The sequence below is a fragment of the Nicotiana tabacum genome, chromosome 22 (genome assembly GCF_000715075.1).
Source record: "Nicotiana tabacum cultivar K326 chromosome 22, ASM71507v2, whole genome shotgun sequence".
NCBI lineage: Eukaryota > Viridiplantae > Streptophyta > Magnoliopsida > Solanales > Solanaceae > Nicotiana > Nicotiana tabacum.
In genome coordinates this window covers 88,785,991-88,808,980 of record NC_134101.1, presented here as the reverse complement: position 1 = coordinate 88,808,980, position 22,990 = coordinate 88,785,991, and the positions used below count along the sequence as shown (strand labels likewise).

At 38.0% G+C, this 22,990-nt stretch overlaps 1 pseudogene; it reads left to right on the top strand.

Annotated features, from left to right (window-relative positions):
* The first annotated feature begins 14,321 nt into the window (after positions 1–14,321).
* On the top strand, positions 14,322–22,296 carry LOC107781271 (uncharacterized; annotated as a pseudogene).
* The last annotated feature ends 694 nt before the right edge of the window (positions 22,297–22,990 follow it).

Here is a 22,990-nt window from a genome sequence, read left to right as displayed (position 1 = left end):
GAACTGTATTCCCTTGTTCTCCAAGTGGGTGCCTGATTGCCAAAACATGAACTGTATTCCCTTGTTCTCCAGGTGAGCGCCTAATTAACAAAACTTGAACTGTATTCCCTTGTTTTCTAGGTGGGTGCCTGACTGCCAAAAATTCGAATTGTATTCCCTTGTTTTCTACTGATAGCCAAAACATGAACTGTATTCCCTTATTCTCCAGGTGGTCCGGTTTGACGCCTAATTGCCAAAACTTGAACTCTACTCCCTTGTTCTCCAGTTGGGTGCCTGATTGCCAAAAACTCGAACTGTATTCCCTTGTTCTCCAAGAGGGTGCCAGATTGCCAAAACATGAAATGTATTCCCTTGTTATCTAGGTGAGTGCCTAATTACCAAAACATGAACTGTATTCCCCTGTTCTCTAGGTGGGCGTTTGATTGCAAAAACTTGAACTTTATTCTCTTCTTCTCCAGGTGGGCGCCTGATTGTCAAAACATGAACTGTATTCCCTTGTTCTCTAGGTGGTTCAGGTGGACGCTTGATTGCCAAAACTTGAACTGTATTCCCTTTTTTTCCAGGTGGGCGCTTGATTGCCAAAAACTTGAACTATTTTCACTTGTTCTCCAGGTGGGAGCCTGATTGCCAAAAACATGAACTATATTCCCTTGTTTTTCAGGTGGGTACCTGATTGCCAAATCATGAACTGTATTCCCTTATTCTCCAGGTGGTCCGGGTGGACGCCTGATTGCCATAACTTGAACTGTATTCTCTTATTCTCCAGGTGGGCACCTGATTGACAAAAATTCTAACTATATTCCCTTATTTTCCAGGTGGGCGCCTGATTGCAAAAAACACGAACGATATTCGCTTGTTCTCCATGTGGGTGCCTGATTGCCAAAAACTCGAACTATATTCCCTTGTTTTCTAGGTAGGTGCCTGATTGCCAAAAACATGAACTGTATTCCCTTGTTCTCCAGGTGGGCACCTGATTGCTTAAAACTTGAACTGTATTCCCTTGTTCTCTAAGTGGGCGCCTGATTGCCAAAACATCAACTGTATTCCCTTGTTCTCCAGGTGAGCGCCTAATTAACAAAACTTGAAATGTATTCCCTTGTTTTCTAGGTGGGTGCCTGACTGCGAAAAATTCGAACTGTATTCCCTTGTTTTCTACTGATATCCAAAACATGAACTGTATTCCCTTGTTCTCTAGGTGAGCGCCTAATTGCCAAAACATGAACTATATTCCCTTGTTCTCCAGGTGAGCGTCTAATTAACAAAACTTGAACTGTATTCCCTTGTTTTCTAGGTAGGTGCCTGACTGCCAAAAATTCGAACTGTATTCCCTTGTTTTCTATTGATAGCCAAAACATGAACTGTATTCCCTTATTCTCCAGGTGGTCCGGGTGGACACCTGATTGCCAAAACTCGAACTGTATTCCCTTGTTCTCCAGGTGGGTGCCTGATTGCAAAAAACTCGAACTGTATTCCCTTGTTTTCTAGGTGGGCGCCAGATTGCCAAAAACATGAACTGTATTCCCTTGTTCTCCAGGTAGGCACTTGATTGCCAAAAACTTGAACTGTATTCCCTTGTTCTCCAATAGGATGCCTGATTGCCAAAACATGAACTGTATTCCCTTGTTCTCTAGGTGAGCGCCTAATTACCAAAACATGAAATGTATTCCCTTGTTATCCTGGTGGGCGCTTGATTGCAAAAACTTGAACTTTATTCTCTTCTTCTCCAGGTGGGCGCCTGATTGCCAAAAGATGAACTGTATTCCCTTGTTATCTAGGTGGGTGCCTGATTTCCAAAAACTCGAACTGTATTCCCTTGTTTCCTACGTAAGCACCTGATTGCCAAAAACATGAACTGTATTCCCTTGTTCTCCAGGTGGGCACCTGATTGCCAAAAACTTGAACTGTATTCCCTTGTTCTCCAGGCTAGCGCCTAATTAACAAAACTTGAACTGTATTCCCTTGTTCTCCAGGTGAGCGCCTAATTAACAAAACTTGAACTGTATTCCCTTGTTCTCTAGGTGAGCGCCTAATTAACAAAACTTTATTCTTTTCTTCTCCAGGTGGGCGCCTGATTGTCAAAACATGAACTGTATTCCCTTGTTCTCTAGGTGGTTCAGGTGGACGCTTGATTGCCAAAACTTGAACTGTATTCCCTTTTTTTCCAGGTGGGCGCTTGATTGCCAAAAACTTGAACTATTTTCACTTGTTCTCCAGGTGGGTGCCTGATTGCCAAAAACATGAACTATATTCCCTTGTTTTTCAGGTGGACACCTGATTGCCAAAACTTGAACTGTATTCCCTTGTTCTCCAAGTGGGCGACTAATTGCCAAATCATGAACTGTAATCGCTTTTTCTCCAGGTGGGAGCCTGATTGCCAAAACTTGAACTGTATTCCCTTGTTCTCCAGGTGGGTGCCTGATTGCCAAAAACATGAACTGTATTCCCTTGTTCTCCAGGTGGGTACCTGATTTCCAAAAACTTGAACTGTATTCCCTTGTTCTCCAAGTGGGCGCCTGATTGCCAAAACATGAACTATATTCCCTTGTTCTCCAGGTGAGAGTCTAATTAACAAAACTTGAACTGTATTCCCTTGTTTTCTAGGTGGGTGCCTGACTGCCAAAAATTCGAACTGTATTCCCTTGTTTTCTACTTGATAGCCAAAACATGAACTGTATTCCCTTATTCTCCAGGTGGTCCGGGTGGACACCTGATTGCCAAAACTCGAACTGTATTCCCTTGTTCTCCAGGTGGATGCCTGATTGCAAAAAACTCGAACTGTATTCCCTTGTTTTCTAGGTGGGCGCCAGATTGCCAAAACTTGAACTGTATTCCCTTGGTCTCCAGGTGGACACCTGATTGCTTAAAACTTGAACTGTATTCCCTTGTTCTCCAAGTGGGTGCCTAATTGCCAAAACATGAACTGTATTCCCTTGTTCTCCAGGTGAGTGCCTAATTAACAAAACATGAACTGTATTCCCTTGTTTTCTAGGTGGGTGCCTAACTGCCAAAAATTCGAATTGTATTCCCTTGTTTTCTACTGATAGCCAAAACATGAACTGTATTCCCTTATTCTCCAGGTGGTCCGGTTGGACGCCTGATTGCCAAAACTTGAACTCTACTCCCTTGTTCTCCAGGTGGGTGCCTGATTGCCAAAAACTCGAACTGTATTCCCTTGTTTTCTAGGTGGGCGCCTGATTGCCAAAAACATGAACTGTATTCCCTTGTTCTCCAGGTAGGCACCTGATTGCCAAAAACTTGAACTGTATTCCCTTATTCTCCAAGTGGGTGCCTGATTGCCAAAATATGAACTGTATTCCCTTGTTATCTAGGTGAGTGCCTAATTACCAAAACATGAACTGTATTCCCCTGTTCTCCAGGTGGGCGCTTGATTGCAAAAACTTGAACTTTATTCTCTTCCTCACCAGGTGGGCGCCTGATTGCCAAAACATGAACTGTATTCCCTTGTTCTTTAGGTGGTTCAGGTGGATGCTTGATTGCCAAAACTTGAACTGTATTCCCTTTTTCTCCAGGTGGGCGCCTGATTGCAAAAACTTGAACTATTTTCCCTTGTTCTCCAGGTGGGTACCTGATTGCCAAAAACATGAACTATATTCCCTTGTTTTTCAGGTGGGTGCCTGACTGCCAAAAATTCGAACTGTATTCCCTTGTTTTCTACTGATAGCCAAAACATGAACTGTATTCCCTTATTCTCCAGGTGGTCCAGGTGGACACCTGATTGCCAAAACTCGAACTGTATTCCCTTGTTCTCCAGGTGGGTGCCTGATTGCCCAAAACTCGAACTGTATTCCCTTGTTTTCTAGGTGGGCGCCAGATTGCCAAAAACATGAACTGTATTCCCTTGTTCTCCAGGTAGGCACCTGATTGCCAAAAACTTGAACTGTATTCCCTTGTTCTCCAATAGGATGCCTGATTGCCAAAACATGAACTGTATTCCCTTGTTCTCTAGGTGAGCGCCTAATTACCAAAACTTGAAATGTATTCCCTTGTTCTCCTGGTGGGTGCTTGATTGCAAAATCTTGAACTTTATTCTCTTCTTTTCCAGGTGGGCCCCTGATTCCCAAAAGATGAACTGTATTCCCTTGTTCTCTAGGTGGGTGCCTGATTTCCAAAAACTCGAACTGTATTCCCTTATTTCCTAGGTAAGCACCTGATTGCAAAAAACATGAACTGTATTCCCTTGTTCTCCAAGTGGGCGCCTGATTGCCAAAACATAAACTGTATTCCCTTGTTCTCCAGGTGAGCGCCTAATTAACAAAACTTGAACTGTATTCCCTTGTTTTCTAGGTGGGTGCCTGACTGCCAAAAATTCGAACTGTATTCCCTTGTTTTCTACTGATATCCAAAACATGAACTGTATTCCCTTGTTCTCTAGGTGAGCGCCTAATTGCCAAAACATGAACTATATTCCCTAGTTCTCCAGGTGAGCGTCTAATTAACAAAACTTGAACTGTATTCCCTTGTTTTCTAGGTGGGTGCCTGACTGCCAAAAATTCGAACTGTATTCCCTTGTTTTCTATTGATAGCCAAAACATGAACTGTATTCCCTTATTCTCCAGGTGGTCCGGGTGGACACCTGATTGCCAAAACTCGAACTGTATTCCCTTGTTCTCCAGGTGGATGCCTGATTGCAAAAAACTCGAACTGTATTCCCTTGTTTTCTAGGTGGGCGCCAGATTGCCAAAAACATGAACTGTATTCCCTTGTTCTCTATGTGAGCGCCTAATTACCAAAACTTGAAATGTATTCCCTTGTTCTCCAGGTAGGCGCTTGATTGCAAAAACTTGAACTTTATTCTCTTTTTCTCCAGGTGGGCGCCTGATTGCCAAAAGATGAACTGTATTCCCTTGTTCTCTAGGTGGTCCAGGTGGACGCTTGATTGCCAAAACTTGAACTGTATTCCCTTTTTCTCCAGCTGGGCGCCTGATTGCCAAAAACTTGAACTATTTTCCCTTCTTCTCTAGGTGGGTGCCTGATTGCCAAAAACATGAACTACATTCTCTTGTTTTTCAGGTGGGCACCTGATTGCCAAAACTTGAACTGTATTCTCTTGTTCTCCAAGTGGGCCCCTAATTTCCAAATCATGAACTGTAATCGCTTTTTCTCCAGGTGGGTGCCTGATTGCCAAAACTTTAACTGTATTCCCTTGTTCTCCAGGTGGGTGCCTGATTGCCAAAAACTCGAAATGTATTCCCTTGTTTTCTAGATAAGTGCCTGATTGCCAAAAACATGAACTGTATTCCCTTGTTCTCCAGGTGGGCACCTGATTGCCAAAAACTTGAACTGTATTCCCTTGTTCTCCAAGTGGGCGCCTGATTGCCAAAACATTAACTGTATTCCCTTGTTCTCCAGGTGAGTGCCTGATTAACAAAACTTGAACTGTATTCCCTTGTTTTCTAGGTAGGTTCCTGACTGCCAAAAATTTGAAATGTATTCCCTTGTTTTCTACTGATAGCCAAAACATGAATTGTATTCCCTTATTCTCCAGGTGGTCCGGGTGGACACCTGATTGCCAAAACTTGAACTGTATTCCCTTATTCTCCAGGTGGGTGCCTGATTGCCAAAAACTCGAACTGTATTCCCTTGTTTTCTAGGTAAGCGCCTGATTGCCAAAAACATGAACTGTATTCCCTTGTTCTCCGGGTGGGCACCTGATTGCCAAAAACTTGAACTGTATTCCCTTATTCTCCAAGTGGGCGCCTGATTGCCAAAACATGAACTGTATTCCTTTGTTCTCCAGGTGAGCGCCTACTTAACAAAACTTGAACTGTATTCCCTTGTTTTCTAGGTGGGTGCCTGACTGCCAAAAATTCGAACTGTATTCTCTTGTTTTCTACTGATAGCCAAAACATGAACTATATTCCCTTATTCTCCAGGTGGTCCGGGTGGATGCCTGATTGCCAAAACTTGAACTGTATTCCCTTGTTCTCCAGGTGGGTGCTTGATTTCCAAAAACTCGAATTGTATTCCCTTGTTTTCTAGGTGGGTGCCTGGTTGCCAAAAACTTGAAATGTAATCCCTTGTTCTCCAGGTGGGCGCTTGATTGCAAAAACTTGAACTTTATTCTCTTGTTCTCCAGGTGGGCGCCTGATTTACAAAACTTGAACTGTATTCCCTTGTTCTCCAGGTGGGCGCCTGATTTACAAAACTTGAACTGTATTGCCTTGTTCTCTAGGTGGTCTAGGTGGATGCTTGATTGCCAAAACGTGAACTGTATTCCCTTTTTCTCCAGGTGGGCGGCTGATTGCCAAAAACTTGAACTATTTTCCCTTGTCCTCTAGGTGAGTGCATGATTGCCAAAAACATGAACTATATTCCCTTGTTTTTCAGGTGGGCACCTGATTGCGAAAACTTGAACTGTATTCCCTTGTTCTCCAGGTGGGCACCAGATTGCTTAAAACTTGAACTGTATTCCCTTGTTCTCCAAGTGGGTGCCTGATTGCCAAAACATGAACTGTATTCCCTTGTTCTCCAGGTGAGCGCCTAATTAACAAAACTTGAACTGTATTCCCTTGTTTTCTAGGTGGGTGCCTGACTGCCAAAAATTCGAATTGTATTCCCTTGTTTTCTACTGATAGCCAAAACATGAACTGTATTCCCTTATTCTCCAGGTGGTCCGGTTTGACGCCTAATTGCCAAAACTTGAACTCTACTCCCTTGTTCTCCAGTTGGGTGCCTGATTGCCAAAAACTCGAACTGTATTCCCTTGTTCTCCAAGAGGGTGCCAGATTGCCAAAACATGAAATGTATTCCCTTGTTATCTAGGTGAGTGCCTAATTACCAAAACATGAACTGTATTCCCCTGTTCTCTAGGTGGGCGTTTGATTGCAAAAACTTGAACTTTATTCTCTTCTTCTCCAGGTGGGCGCCTGATTGTCAAAACATGAACTGTATTCCCTTGTTCTCTAGGTGGTTCAGGTGGACGCTTGATTGCCAAAACTTGAACTGTATTCCCTTTTTTTCCAGGTGGGCGCTTGATTGCCAAAAACTTGAACTATTTTCACTTGTTCTCCAGGTGGGAGCCTGATTGCCAAAAACATGAACTATATTCCCTTGTTTTTCAGGTGGGTACCTGATTGCCAAATCATGAACTGTATTCCCTTATTCTCCAGGTGGTCCGGGTGGACGCCTGATTGCCATAACTTGAACTGTATTCTCTTATTCTCCAGGTGGGCACCTGATTGACAAAAATTCTAACTATATTCCCTTATTTTCCAGGTGGGCGCCTGATTGCAAAAAACACGAACGATATTCGCTTGTTCTCCATGTGGGTGCCTGATTGCCAAAAACTCGAACTATATTCCCTTGTTTTCTAGGTAGGTGCCTGATTGCCAAAAACATGAACTGTATTCCCTTGTTCTCCAGGTGGGCACCTGATTGCTTAAAACTTGAACTGTATTCCCTTGTTCTCTAAGTGGGCGCCTGATTGCCAAAACATCAACTGTATTCCCTTGTTCTCCAGGTGAGCGCCTAATTAACAAAACTTGAAATGTATTCCCTTGTTTTCTAGGTGGGTGCCTGACTGCGAAAAATTCGAACTGTATTCCCTTGTTTTCTACTGATATCCAAAACATGAACTGTATTCCCTTGTTCTCTAGGTGAGCGCCTAATTGCCAAAACATGAACTATATTCCCTTGTTCTCCAGGTGAGCGTCTAATTAACAAAACTTGAACTGTATTCCCTTGTTTTCTAGGTAGGTGCCTGACTGCCAAAAATTCGAACTGTATTCCCTTGTTTTCTATTGATAGCCAAAACATGAACTGTATTCCCTTATTCTCCAGGTGGTCCGGGTGGACACCTGATTGCCAAAACTCGAACTGTATTCCCTTGTTCTCCAGGTGGGTGCCTGATTGCCAAAAACTCGAACTGTATTCCCTTGTTTTCTAGGTGGGCGCCAGATTGCCAAAAACATGAACTGTATTCCCTTGTTCTCCAGGTAGGCACTTGATTGCCAAAAACTTGAACTGTATTCCCTTGTTCTCCAATAGGATGCCTGATTGCCAAAACATGAACTGTATTCCCTTGTTCTCTAGGTGAGCGCCTAATTACCAAAACATGAAATGTATTCCCTTGTTATCCTGGTGGGCGCTTGATTGCAAAAACATGAACTTTATTCTCTTCTTCTCCAGGTGGGCGCCTGATTGCCAAAAGATGAACTGTATTCCCTTGTTATCTAGGTGGGTGCCTGATTTCCAAAAACTCGAACTGTATTCCCTTGTTTCCTACGTAAGCACCTGATTGCCAAAAACATGAACTGTATTCCCTTGTTCTCCAGGTGGGCACCTGATTGCCAAAAACTTGAACTGTATTCCCTTGTTCTCCAGGCTAGCGCCTAATTAACAAAACTTGAACTGTATTCCCTTGTTCTCCAGGTGAGCGCCTAATTAACAAAACTTGAACTGTATTCCCTTGTTCTCTAGGTGAGCGCCTAATTAACAAAACTTTATTCTTTTCTTCTCCAGGTGGGCGCCTGATTGTCAAAACATGAACTGTATTCCCTTGTTCTCTAGGTGGTTCAGGTGGACGCTTGATTGCCAAAACTTGAACTGTATTCCCTTTTTTTCCAGGTGGGCGCTTGATTGCCAAAAACTTGAACTATTTTCACTTGTTCTCCAGGTGGGTGCCTGATTGCCAAAAACATGAACTATATTCCCTTGTTTTTCAGGTGGACACCTGATTGCCAAAACTTGAACTGTATTCCCTTGTTCTCCAAGTGGGCGACTAATTGCCAAATCATGAACTGTAATCGCTTTTTCTCCAGGTGGGAGCCTGATTGCCAAAACTTGAACTGTATTCCCTTGTTCTCCAGGTGGGTGCCTGATTGCCAAAAACATGAACTGTATTCCCTTGTTCTCCAGGTGGGTACCTGATTTCCAAAAACTTGAACTGTATTCCCTTGTTCTCCAAGTGGGCGCCTGATTGCCAAAACATGAACTATATTCCCTTGTTCTCCAGGTGAGAGTCTAATTAACAAAACTTGAACTGTATTCCCTTGTTTTCTAGGTGGGTGCCTGACTGCCAAAAATTCGAACTGTATTCCCTTGTTTTCTACTGATAGCCAAAACATGAACTGTATTCCCTTATTCTCCAGGTGGTCCGGGTGGACACCTGATTGCCAAAACTCGAACTGTATTCCCTTGTTCTCTAGGTGGGTGCCTGATTGCCAAAAACTCGAACTGTATTCCCTTGTTTTCTAGGTGGGCGGCTGGTGGCCAAAAACATGAACTGCTTTCCTTTTTTCTCCAGGTGGGCACTTGATTGCCAAAAACTTGAATTGTATTCCCTTGTTCTCCAAGTGGGCGCCTGATTGCCAAAACATGAACTGTATTCCCTTGTTCTCCAAGTGAGCGCCTAATTAACAAAACTTGAACTGTATTGCCTTGTTTTCTAGGTGGGTGCCTGACTGCCAAAAAATCGAACTGTATTCCCTTGTTTTCTACTGATAGCCAAAATATGAAATGTATTCCCTTATTCTCCAGGTGGTCCGGGTGGACGCCTGATTGCCAAAACTTGAACTGTATTCTCTTATTCTCCAGGTGGGCACCTGATTGACAAAAATTCTAACTATATTCCCTTATTTTCCAGGTGGGCGCCTGATTGCCAAAAACACGAACGATATTCGCTTGTTCTCCATGTGGGTGCCTGATTGCCAAAAACTCGAACTATATTCCCTTGTTTTCTAGGTAGGTGCCTGATTGCCAAAAACATGAACTATATTCCCTTGTTCTCCAGGTGGGCACCTGATTGCTTAAAACTTGAACTGTATTCCCTTGTTCTCTAAGTGGGCGCCTGATTGCCAAAACATCAACTGTATTCTCTTGTTCTCCAGGTAAGCGCCTAATTAACAAAACTTGAAATGTATTCCCTTGTTTTCTAGGTGGGTGCCTGACTGCGAAAAATTCGAACTGTATTCCCTTGTTTTCTACTGATATCCAAAACATGAACTGTATTCCCTTGTTCTCTAGGTGAGGGCCTAATTGCCAAAACATGAACTATATTCCCTTGTTCTCCAGGTGAACGTCTAATTAACAAAACTTGAACTGTATTCCCTTGTTTTCTAGGTGGGTGTCTGACTGCCAAAAATTCGAACTGTATTCCCTTGTTTTCTATTGATAGCCAAAACATGAACTGTATTCCCTTATTCTCCAGGTGGTCCGGGTGGACACCTGATTGCCAAAACTCGAACTGTATTCCCTTGTTCTCCAGGTGGGTGCCTGATTGCAAAAAACTTGAACTGTATTCCCTTGTTTTCTAGGTGGGCGCCAGATTGCTAAAAACATGAACTGTATTCCCTTGTTCTCCATCTAGGCACTTGATTGCCAAAAACTTGAACTGTATTCCCTTGTTCTCCAATAGGATGCCTGATTGCCAAAACATGAACTGTATTCCCTTGTTCTCTAGGTGAGCGCCTAATTACCAAAACATGAAATGTATTCCCTTGTTCTCCTGGTGGGCGATTGATTGCAAAAACTTGAACTTTATTCTCTTCTTCTCCAGGTGGGCGCCTGATTGCCAAAAGATGAACAAGGGAATACAGTTCGAATTTTTGGCAGTCAGGCACCAAAACATGAACTGTATTCTCTTGTTCTCCAAGTGGGCCCCTAATTGCCAAATCATGAACTGTAATCGCTTTTTCTCCAGGTGGGTGCCTGATTGCCAAAATTTAACTGTACTCCCTTGTTCTCCAGGTGGGTGCCTGATTGCCAAAAACTCGAAATGTATTCCCTTGTTTTCTAGATAAGTGCCTGATAGCCAAAAACATCAATTGTATTCCCTTGTTCTCCAGGTGGGCACCTGATTGCCAAAAACATGAACTGTATTCCCTTGTTCTCCAAGTCGGCGCCTGATTGCCAAAACATTAATTGTATTCCCTTGTTCTCCAGGTGAGCGCCTAATTAACAAAACTTGAACTGTATTCCCTTGTTATCTAGGTGGGTGCCTGATTTCCAAAAACTCGAACTGTATTCCCTTGTTTCCTAGGTAAGCACCTGATTGCCAAAAACATGAACTGTATTCCCTTGTTCTCCAGGTGGGCACCTGATTGCCAAAAACTTGAACTGTATTCCCTTGTTCTCCAGGTGAGCGCCTAATTAACAAAACTTGAACTGTATTCCCTTGTTCTCCAGGTGAGCGCCTAATTAACAAAACTTGAACTGCATTCCCTTGTTCTCCAGGTGAGCACCTAATTAACAAAACTTTATTCTCTTCTTCTCCAGGTGGGCGCCTGATTGTCAAAACATGAACTGTATTCCCTTGTTCTCTAGGTGGTTCAGGTGGACGCTTGATTGCCAAAACTTGAACTGTATTCCCTTTTTTTCCAGGTGGGCGCTTGATTGCCAAAAACTTGAACTATTTTCACTTGTTCTCCAGGTGGGTGCCTGATTGCCAAAAACATGAACTATATTCCTTTGTTTTTCAGGTGGACACCTGATTGACAAAACTTGAAATGTATTCCCTTGTTCTCCAAGTGGGCGCCTAATTGCCAAATCATGTACTGTAATTGCCAAAACTTGAACTGTACTCCCTTGTTCTCTAGGTGGGTGCCTGATTTCCAAAAGCTCGAATTGTATTCCCTTGTTTTCTAGGTGGGCGGCTGGTGGCCAAAAACATGAACTGCTTTCCCTTTTTCTCCAGGTGGGCACCTGATTGCCAAAAACTTGAATTTTATTCCCTTGTTCTCCAAATGGGCGCCTGATTGCCAATACATGAACTGTATTCCCTTGTTCTCCAGGTGAGCGCCTAATTAACAAAACTTGAACTGTATAGCCTTGTTTTCTAGGTGGGTGCCTGACTGCCAAAAAATCGAACTGTATTCCCTTGTTTTCTACTGATAGCCAAAATATGAAATGTATTCCCTTATTCTCCAGGTGGTCCGGGTGGACGCCTGATTGCCAAAACTTGAACTGTATTCTCTTATTCTCCAAGTGGGCACCTGATTGAAAAAAATTCTAACTATATTCCCTTATTTTCCAGGTGGGAGCCTGATTGCCAAAAACACGAACGATATTCGCTTGTTCTCCAGGTGGGTGCCTGATTGCCAAAAACTAGAACTATATTCCCTTGTTTTCTAGGTAGGTGCCTGATTGACAAAAACATGAACTGTATTCCCTTGTTCTCCAAGTGGGCACCTGATTGCTTAAAACTTGAATTGTATTCCCTTGTTCTCTAAGTGGGCGCCTTATTGCCAAAACATCAACTGTATTCCCTTATTCTCCAGGTGAGCGCCTAATTAACAAAACTTGAACTGTATTCCCTTGTTTTCTAGGTGGGTGCCTGACTACCAAAAATTCGAACTGTATTCCCTTGTTTTCTACTGATAGCCAAAACATGAACTGTATTCCCTTATTCTCCAGGTGGTCCAGGTGGACACCTGATTGCCAAAACTCGAACTGTATTCCCTTGTTCTCCAGGTGGGTGCCTGATTGCCAAAAACTCGAACTGTATTCCCTTGTTTTCTAGGTGGGCGCCTGATTGCCAAAAACATGAACTGTATTCCCTTGTTCTCCAGGTAGGCACCTGATTGCCAAAAACTTGAACTATATTCCCTTGATCTCCAAGAGGATGCCTGATTGCCAAAACATGAACTGTATTCTCTTGTTCTCTAGGTGAGCGCCTAATTACCAAAACTTGAAATGTATTCCCTTGTTCTCCAGATGGGCGCTTGACTGCAAAAACTTGAACTTTATTCTCTTCTTCTCCAGGTGGGCGCCTGATTTCCAAAAGATGAACTGTATTCCCTTGTTCTCTAGGTGGTCCAGGTGGACGCTTGATTGCCAAAACTTGAACTGTATTCCCTTTTTCTCCAGGTGGGCGCCTGATTGCCAAAAACTTGAACTATTTTCCCTTGTTCTCTAGGTGGGTGCCTGATTGCCAAAAACATGAACTATATTCCGTTGTTTTTCAGGTGGGCACCTGATTGCCAAAACTTGAACTGTATTCTCTTGTTCTCCAAGTGGGCCCCTAATTGCCAAATCATGAACTGTAATCGCTTTTTCTCCAGGTGGGTGCCTGATTGCCAAACTTTAACTGTACTCCCTTGTTCTCCAGGTGAGTGCCTGATTGCCAAAAACTCGAAATGTATTCCCTTGTTTTCTAGATAAGTGCCTGATTGCCAAAAACATCAATTGTATTCCCTTGTTCTCCAGGTGGGCACCTGATTGCCAAAAACTTAAACTGTATTCCCTTGTTCTCCAAGTCGGCGCCTGATTGCCAAAACATTAATTGTATTCCCTTGTTCTCCAGGTGAGCGCCTAATTAACAAAACTTGAACTGTATTCCCTTGTTTTCTAGGTGGGTGCCTGACTGCCAAAAATTCGAACTGTATTCCCTTGTTTTCTACTGATAGCCAAAACATGAACTGTATTCCCTTATTCTCCAGGTGGTCCGGGTGGACACCTGATTGCCAAAACTTGAATTGTATTCCCTTGTTCTCCAGGTGGGCGCTTGATTGCAAAAACTTGAAATTTATTCTCTTGTTCTCCAGGTGGGCGCCTGATTTCCAAAACTTGAATTGTATTCCCCTGTTCTCTAGGTGGTCCAGGTTGATGCTTGATTGCCAAAATTTGAACTGTATTCCCTTTTTCTCCAGGTGGGCGGCTGATTGCCAAAAACTTGAACTATTTTCCCTTGTTCTCCAGGTGGGTGCCTTATTGCCAAAAACTGGAACTGTATTCCCTTGTTTCCTAGGTAAGCACCTGATTGCCAAAAATGCAAGTTGGTATCAGAGCTATGACAAATAAACATATACTTTAAGAAACAAAACTATGGAAAGGAACATTGACATTAATAGTACAAATCTGCAAGAAATACCCATAAATAATGAGACAATTACAGAAAATACACAGATTAAAATAATTAAAAAATCAAGGAAAATAAGGAAGAAACTGAAAAAACTATACCTAGAATATGAATACATAAGTATTACATCAACAAACAAAGCTAGGCTATCTGGATTAATCGATATAATATCTAAAACAGAATATAAATATATTTGCTATCTTATAAATAAAAGATGAATAAAGAAGAGTTTGCACTAGAAGCGAAAACATATGAAAGTCCAGAAGGATTAAAAATAACAATAATATTTTCCAACTTAGGAAGAAGATACAAGAAAATAGGAAATAACCTGAACTTAATGTTAGAAAAAGAAACTGTAAAACTAGAAGATAGTTTAACCGCAATGGTTAGAATAACAAAAGAAAACGAAGAAATAAAAGAAATACAACAACAAGCTAAAGAAAAAATACAACATATAGAAGAAGTAAAAAACACTAAGATAACAGAATTAGAAAAAGAATTAGAAATGCTAAAACAGCTATACACTAATAAACTAAAAGAAAAAGAAAAACGTAAAGAAGAAGAACAAGAGCTAAAACTGACAAATGAGATAGAAAAGTTCAAATTACAGTTAGAAGAAATACAGGATAATCCACCAAAAATAAGCATGAACGAAATAAATGACCAAAGTGATAACAACACAAATCTAGGAGAAGACTATTCAGAAACAAGTGAAACATATACAGAACTAATAGAAAAAACGGAAAAGATGAAAACAAATCCAGAAATAAATATAGGAGATATGATTGAAGATAAACCAAGCACATCAGGAGTAAAAAATCCAAGACAACTAAACCCAACCTATTACAAAGTAAGTTATGATTCATATGATAGAAATAAAACATTATGGGATAAAAGGCTAAATAGGAAATTGACACCAAGACAGATAACTGAACAATGTAATTTTTTGGATCTAGATTGTGTAGCAGATATAAATAAAACAATCCAATTATGGATAGGGTACATCTCCAAACAACTAATAGATAATAAAATTACAATAGCTGAAACACCAGGATATATAGAAAGAACACTTATAGGAACGATAAAACTATGGTTACAAAATTTATCAAGTGAAAGCCTAGATACATTAAGAAGTAATAAAAAACTTGATGGAACAACAGCAACAACAGTGACAGATATATTGAATAAATATGAAATAGCAATAAGAAATGAGTTTAGTAGTATGACAACAGAAGTAGAAGAACAAAATAAAGAAAAAACTACAAATAGAAATTTGATGACAAAATTAGCAATATGTAATATGTGTTATATAGACGAATATACTTGTGCATTTAGAGACTATTATTATAAAGGAACATATAGTCCAGATGAAAGTAAGGAAATAAGAAAATTATATTTTACAAAATTACCAGAACCGTTTAGCTCAAAAATAATAAAAAACTGGAATGAAGCAGACCTAGCAGATACTGTAGGAGCGCGAATAAAATTTCTACAAAACTGGTTTATAGAATTATGCGAAAAGTATAAAGAAAATATCAAAATGGATAAAATATTAGTAAAAAATTTGGCATGTTGCAAAAGTAGAATAGCACCCCAATTTGGCTGCACAGATAAATATTACAAAAAAAGAAGGAAAGAGAAAGAAATTTAAATCAAAATATTCAAAATATAAATATAGGAAACCAAGAGGAAGATATTATGTAAAAAATTATAAACATAAAAAACCATATAGAAAAAAGAAAAAACTAACAGAATGTACTTGCTATAATTGTGGAAAGCTAGGACACTTAGCCAAAGATTGTAGATTACCAAAAAACCCAAAGAAAAAACAAATTACCGAAATAATGATAGATAATGATAAATATACACAAATAGAATATGTAGATTATGAATTAAGCAGTGAAGACAGCATATATGAGATATCAGAAAACGAGTTCCCCGAAAATGAAAAAGAAATAGACAATAATATAGAAGAATCAGACGAAGAAAGTAATGACTGAAAAAGATATACAAATTATACAACAAGAAGAACACCAAGATGAACAATCTTCAGAACAAAAAATAATATTTGACGCTAATATATTTGAACAGATAAAAGGAAAAGAATTGGATCTAAGCATAGACAAAATATTAGAAGTACCAACAATAAAGAATTGGTTTAAAAGACAGAAAGAAGAATACTATGTAGTGAGCCAGAGAGAACATATAATAGATTGTAAATACATCAAAGGTAAAGCATAAATACCAATTTTAAATAAAAAACTACTAAATAAAGAAATACAAGATATAAAAGCAAAAAATCCAATAAAATACGTACACTTAGGAGGAACAGAAATCCTAATAAAAGCATGTTTTAGGGAAGGAATAGATACCCCTATAGAAATATACTTGGCAGATGATAGAATTGTACAACCTATAGAAAAGAGTATAATAAGTGCCGTAAGAGGTAACTTAATATACCAAAAATTTAAATTTATAGTAAGTGCCAACTATTCAGTAGCAATAGATGATAAAAATATAGATAAATCATTAGTGCTATACTGGAAAATGTCTGGAATAGAATTAGCACCAGGAAGTAAAATATTCACAGCAAGATGTAAAAATCTATATGTCCTAACAACAAAACATATGATAACAGCTAAAAATAAAATAAATAAAATAAAAATAGAAAATCCATTCGAAAGAATAGTATCAGTTATAGACAACAATGATTACAGTTATACGGAAATGGACATGGAAGAAGATTTAGAAATAGTAAAAGAAAGATTAAGCACGTCGAAACGAACAAATAACGAAATGCCAGAAACGTCATCAAGAATAAGTACATCAAGAAGTACATCAAGAAGAATAAATTATATAACTCCACAAAAATTAATAGAACAAAAAATAGAAGAAATAAACCCACATCATTATTATATAACGGGAATAATGGACCAAAGAAAATATTTAATATTAATAAATACAGGGCAGGAAGAGAATTATGTTATAAGGAAATTAATACCAGAACAAGAGATAGTAACAATAGAACAGCAAAATTCAGAACTACCAAAAGCGTTAAGAAAAAACGAAGAAACAACTGAAAAAGAATTAATTATTGGAGGAATACCAATATTAATAAATTTTAAAATATATCAAGGCGATAAAAACATTACACTAGGAATAAAATGGTTAGAAAAAGTCAAACCATACAAATTAGAAGATAGACAATTAACGATATGTTATGAAAATAAGAAAATAATAATAAAAAGAACTTTGATATAATGCCAAAGATATACATACTTGCCAAGATAATAGTAGAAGGATATTATAATAGATACTATACACCTATGATGGATACAGGGGCAGAAGCTAACATGTGTAGACATAATTGTTTACCAGAAAGTAAATGGGAAAAGCTAAAAACCCCATAGTAGTAACATGATTCAATAATGAGGGAAGTATGATAACATACAAAGCAAGAAATATAAAGATACAAATATGGGATAAAATATTAACCATAGAAGAAATATATAGTTATGAATTCACAAATAAAGATATATTATTAGGAATGCCATTTTTAGATAAATTATACCCACATATAATAACAAAAACACATTGGTGGTTTACTACCCCGTGTAAACAAAAATTAGGAGCAAAAAGAGTAAATAATAAAGTAAGAAAAATAACACCCTGGATTAAAGGAAGTGAAAAGATTACCCAAAAATTAGAAAATGTAATACAAAGCAACCATAATATAGAGATAATCATTTTCTCAATAAATAAAATAAAACTACTGCAAGATAAATTAGAATTACTATATAATGATAATCCACTCCAAGGATGGGAAAAACATAAAACAAAAATAAAGATTGAACTAATAGATGAAAATAGCATAGTAACACAAAAACCTTTAAAATACAACTTTAATGATTTAACAGAATTTAAAATGCATATAAAGGAATTATTAGACAATAAGTACATACAAGAAAGTAATAGTAAACATACTAGCCCGACATTTATAGTAAATAAGCATAGTGAACAAAAACGAGGAAAAAGCCGTATGGTTATAGATTATAGAAAATTAAATGCAAAAACAAAAATATATAATTGCCCGATACCAAATAAAATACTAAAAATCAGACAAATACAAGGATATAACTATTTCAGTAAGTTTGATTGTAAATCAGGATTTTACCATTTAAAACTAGAAGACGAATCTAAGAAGTTAACAGCATTCACAGTACCACAAGGATTTTATGAATGGAATGTATTACCATTTGGATATAAAAATGCACCAGGTAGATATCAACATTTTGTGGATAACTACTTTAACCAATTAGAAAATTGTATAATATATATAGATGATATACTGCTATATTCTAGAACAGAGAACGAACATATAAAACTAATAGAAAAATTCATACACATTGTAGAAATATCAGGAATAAGTTTAAGTAAAAAGAAAGCAGAAGTAATGAAAAATCAAATAGAATTTTTAGGTATACAAATAGACAAAAACGGAATAAAAATGCAAACCCATATAGTACAAAAAATAATTAACTTAAATGAAACACTTGATACAAAAAAGAAGTTACAGTCATTTTTAGGATTGGTTAACCAAGTAAGAGAATATATTCCTAAATTAGCAGAAAACTTAAAACCATTACAGAAAAAATTAAAAAAAGATGTAGAATACCATTTTGACGAAAAAGATAAAATACATATAAAGAAAATAAAAAATATGTGTAAACAATTACCAAAACTATATTTTCCAGATGAAAAAAGACAGTTTACGTACATAGTAGAAACTGATTCTAGTGATCACAGCTACGGAGGAGTTCTAAAATATAAATATGATAATGAAAAAATTGAACACCATTGTAGATATTATTCAGGATCATACACGGAACCACAAATAAAATGGAAGATAAATAGAAAAGAACTATTTGGATTATATAAATGTTTGTTAGCATTTGAGCCATATATCGTTTATAACAAGTTTATTGTAAGAACAGATAATACACAAGTGAAATGGTGGATAACTCGGAAAGTACAAGATTCAGTAACTACGAAGGAAATAAGAAGACTTGTATTAAATATACAGAATTTTACATTTACAATTGAAGTAATAAGAACTGACAAAAATGTTATTGCAGATTACTTATCAAGACAAAGGTACTCAAACTGATGAGAACCAAGAACCCAAAGATATATTTGCAATCCTTACTACTCTATCCTTACAAATGGAGAGTATGGGAAAAAGATTACAACAGCTAGAAAGTCAGCAGCATGACTATAAAAATGCGGAGCTAAGTCGATCGAAAGACTCTAAACTTCCAGAGGTAGAAGGAGACGTTGGGAAACTCCATAAAACCCATGACAAAGTTTGTTTACCTACAGCTGCAGGCACAAGAAAACAAGTTAACAAGAAGCTACATACCAATGTAAATCTAAACAACGTATTTGATAAGCCATTCACATCAAAAAAGCCAAAAGAAGCAATAGTTATAAACCCACAAACTTGAACCTATGCTAATAGCCTACATCACAACAAAAAGGTATATAACCATATTACTCAAACATATATTGAGAATATATATAAAATCCAGATATTTCTGAACCTAAATCCCAGGTCAACTACCACTACAGATCCAACACAGGATTATGTAACCCAAAAACTACAGGGATATAATAGGCTAATAGCCCAACCAAAAACAAAAGCCAACCTAGTAAAGACATGTTATAACTACGGACTACTTAGCACTGTATATACCCACGACGGAGAAGAAATAATTGGAATACCAGAGCTATACAAAGCATTTATCACCTTCAAAAGAATTACAAAAGGCAACCTATTCTTCATCAAATTCTATACAGCACCAGCTGAAATACTATATGATGAAATAAAACCCATTATACAGGTGATAAAGATAGGACTAACACGAGATATGATAATACCGGAAGAAATAGAGCAACAACCGGAGATACAGAAAATGGAGATACCAAGTTTCTATGCCAACAAAAGAATAATTGGTATAGCAACTATTATTCAAGAACTAGCTAACAATTATCTACAAGGAAATGCTATCTGGAGCTATTATTCCAGAGACCAGTTAATGATATATGCCAATTCAAAAGAACTACGACAAGGAGATATGGAAGAAGGCCAAAAATGGATTTTATCATTGCTAAAACCAGAAGCACAGCCAACTACAAGAGCCTTGAAGAAGGAATTTATTTCTAATGAGTTATTGACAAGATACTGCAAACTAGTGAGACACAAATATCCAGACCACATATGTTCGAAATGCAACGGAGAAGATAACCAAGTACCAGAAGTCCAACTAGAATAAAAGTATCGGCAAGAAGACAAAAGAAGAAGACAGCTATTGAAAACAAAAAATGTAAAGTAAATAGTAAGAGTCATAATCATGAACAGTAAAGGTCATTCATGAATAGTAAGAGTCATGTAAAAAAGACGTAAAGTAAATAGTAAGAGTCATAATCATGAACAGTAAAGGTCGTTCATGAATAGTAAGAGTCATGTAAAAAAATCGTAAAGTAAATAGTACGATTCACATTCATGAACAGTAAAGGTCGTTCATGAACAGTAGGAGTCGTTTAAATTTTCTATATATTTTGTAAATCAGAAGAGGAGAGATCATCCTCAGACATCCTCATACTCACCTTCTCTCGCTTATCTTCTCTCAATAAAATATCTGATTATATAGAAACTTCTGAAAGCTATGGAGCATTCAAATGAGTTACAAAACCAGGTAAGTTTATTCATAATCATGTTTAACTAAACTCTTATATTCCTTATAATCTCTTGAATATCATAATTGTTTATCATGTTATAGTACTGTTATAAAGAACATTTTGAGAAAGTTTGCCTGTCTAATAATGCTGAGAGTAGTTAAGCCCAGACTATGCCATCCTAAAGTGGAAACCAGTAGGCAAGGAAGCCGTTTAGGGGAGTACACAGAGTTGAGGCGCTGTTAGGGTAAATGATTGAAGCATGAAAAACATGGTAGTGACCAGAAAAGATTGTTCAGTATAACTTATTAAAATATGATAAACTCTATGATAAACAAAGAGGTTAGAGGGAATATGTTTAGTAAACACATGATAAGGATAAATAGTAAATCTGAATGAACAACCACACGTATTTATTAGAAGAAAATATTGACTACAAAATACTTATATTATATATCTTTAACAGACTTAATAACGATGTTAAAAGAAAAATTTATGATATTCTAGTTACTTTTGAAATAATATATGTAATGGAACAAGCATTTACAGAACTAATTGTATCACAAGAAATAGATATATTAGATCTATATGAATTAGATTTATATTCAGATTAATGATCACATATCAAGTTAATAAAATCTGTTTATAAATGAAACATAACACTTTTCATTACATAAGATTCTATAATACCCAGAAATGGAAACTTCTTAAAAACCTCAGTAACATAAATAGAAAAATAGATTGTGTTAAACACAATATTAAAACCTGCAAAGATATAATTAAATATAATAGATAACGTAATAAAGCTTTATTAACTATAGAGAAAGAAATTGAATTTTATAGAGATAATCTTGAGACTTATCAACACATAAAAACAATAATTCTTACAAATATTAAAACAATGAATATATGTATCAGCAGGTATACATCGCAGTATTAAAATTAAAATCCAAAAATTGCTATACATCGCAGTATTAAAATTAAAATCCAAAAATTTCTATACATCGCAGTATTAAAATTAAAATCCAAAAATTCTGAATGATAATCAGGCACCCACTAGGTATAGTTTTTTCAATGTAATAGATTACTTTTGGCAATTTTTGATTGCCAAAAGTTGAACTGTATTCCCTTGTTCTCCAAGTGGGCGCCTGATTACCAAAAACTTGAACTATGTTCCCTTGTTCTCTAGGTGGGTGCCTGATAGCCAAAACATGAACTGTATTCCCTTGTTCTCCAGGTGGTCCGGGTGGACGCCTGATTGCCCAAACTTGAACTGTACTCCCTTGTTCTCCTGGTGGGTGCCTGATTGTCAAAAACTCGAACTGTATTCCCTTGTTTTTTAGGTGGGCGCCTGATTGCCAAAAACATGAACTATATTCCCTTGTTCTCCAGGTGGGCACCTGATTGCCAAAAACTTGAACTATATTCCCTTGTTCTCCAAGTGGGTGCCTGATTGCCAAAACATGAATTGTATTCCCTAGTTCTCCAGGTGAGCGCCTAATTAACAAAACTTGAACTGTATTCCCTTGTTTTCTAGGTGGGTGCCTGACTGCCAAAAATTCGAACTGTATTCCCTTGATTCCTAAGTGGGCGCCTGATTGCCAAAAATATGAACTGTATTCCTTTGATCTTCAGGTGAACGCCTGATTGCCAAAAACTTGAACTATATTCCCTTGTTCTCTAGGTGGGCGCCTGATTGCCAAAAACTTGAATTGTATTCCCTTGTTTTCCAGGAGGGCACATGATTGCTAAAACATGAACTGTATTCCCTTGTTCTATAGGTGAGCGCCTAATTACCAAAACTTGAACTGTATTCCCTTGTTTTCTAGGTGGGTGCCTGACTACCAAAAATTTGAATTGTATTCCCTTGTTTTCTAAGTGGGCGCCTGATTGCCAAAAACATGAACTGTATTCCTTTGATCTCCAGGTGGACGCCTGATTGCCAAAACATAAACTATAATCCCTTTTTCTCTAGTTGGGTGCCTGATTGCCAAATACTCGAACTATATTCCCTTGTTTTTCAGGTGGGTGCTGGATTGCCAAAACTTGAACTGTATTCCCTTGTTCTCCAAGTGGGCGCTTGATTACAAAAACTTGAACTTTATTCTCTTGTTCTCCAGGTGGGCGCCTGATTGCCAAAACATGAACTGTATTCCCTTGTTCTCTAGGTGGTCCAGGTGGACGCTTGATTGCCAAAACTTGAACTGTATTCCCTTTTTCTCCAGGTGGGCGCCTGATTGCTAAAAACTTGAACTATTTTCCCTTGTTCTCCAGGTGGGTGCCTGATTGCCAAAAACATGAACTATATTCCCTTATTTTTCAGGTGGGCACCTGATTGCCAAAACATGAACTGTATTCCCTTGTTCTCCAAGTGGGCGCCTAATTGCCAAATCATGAACTGTAATCGCTTTTTCTCTAGGTGGGTGCCTGATTGCCAAA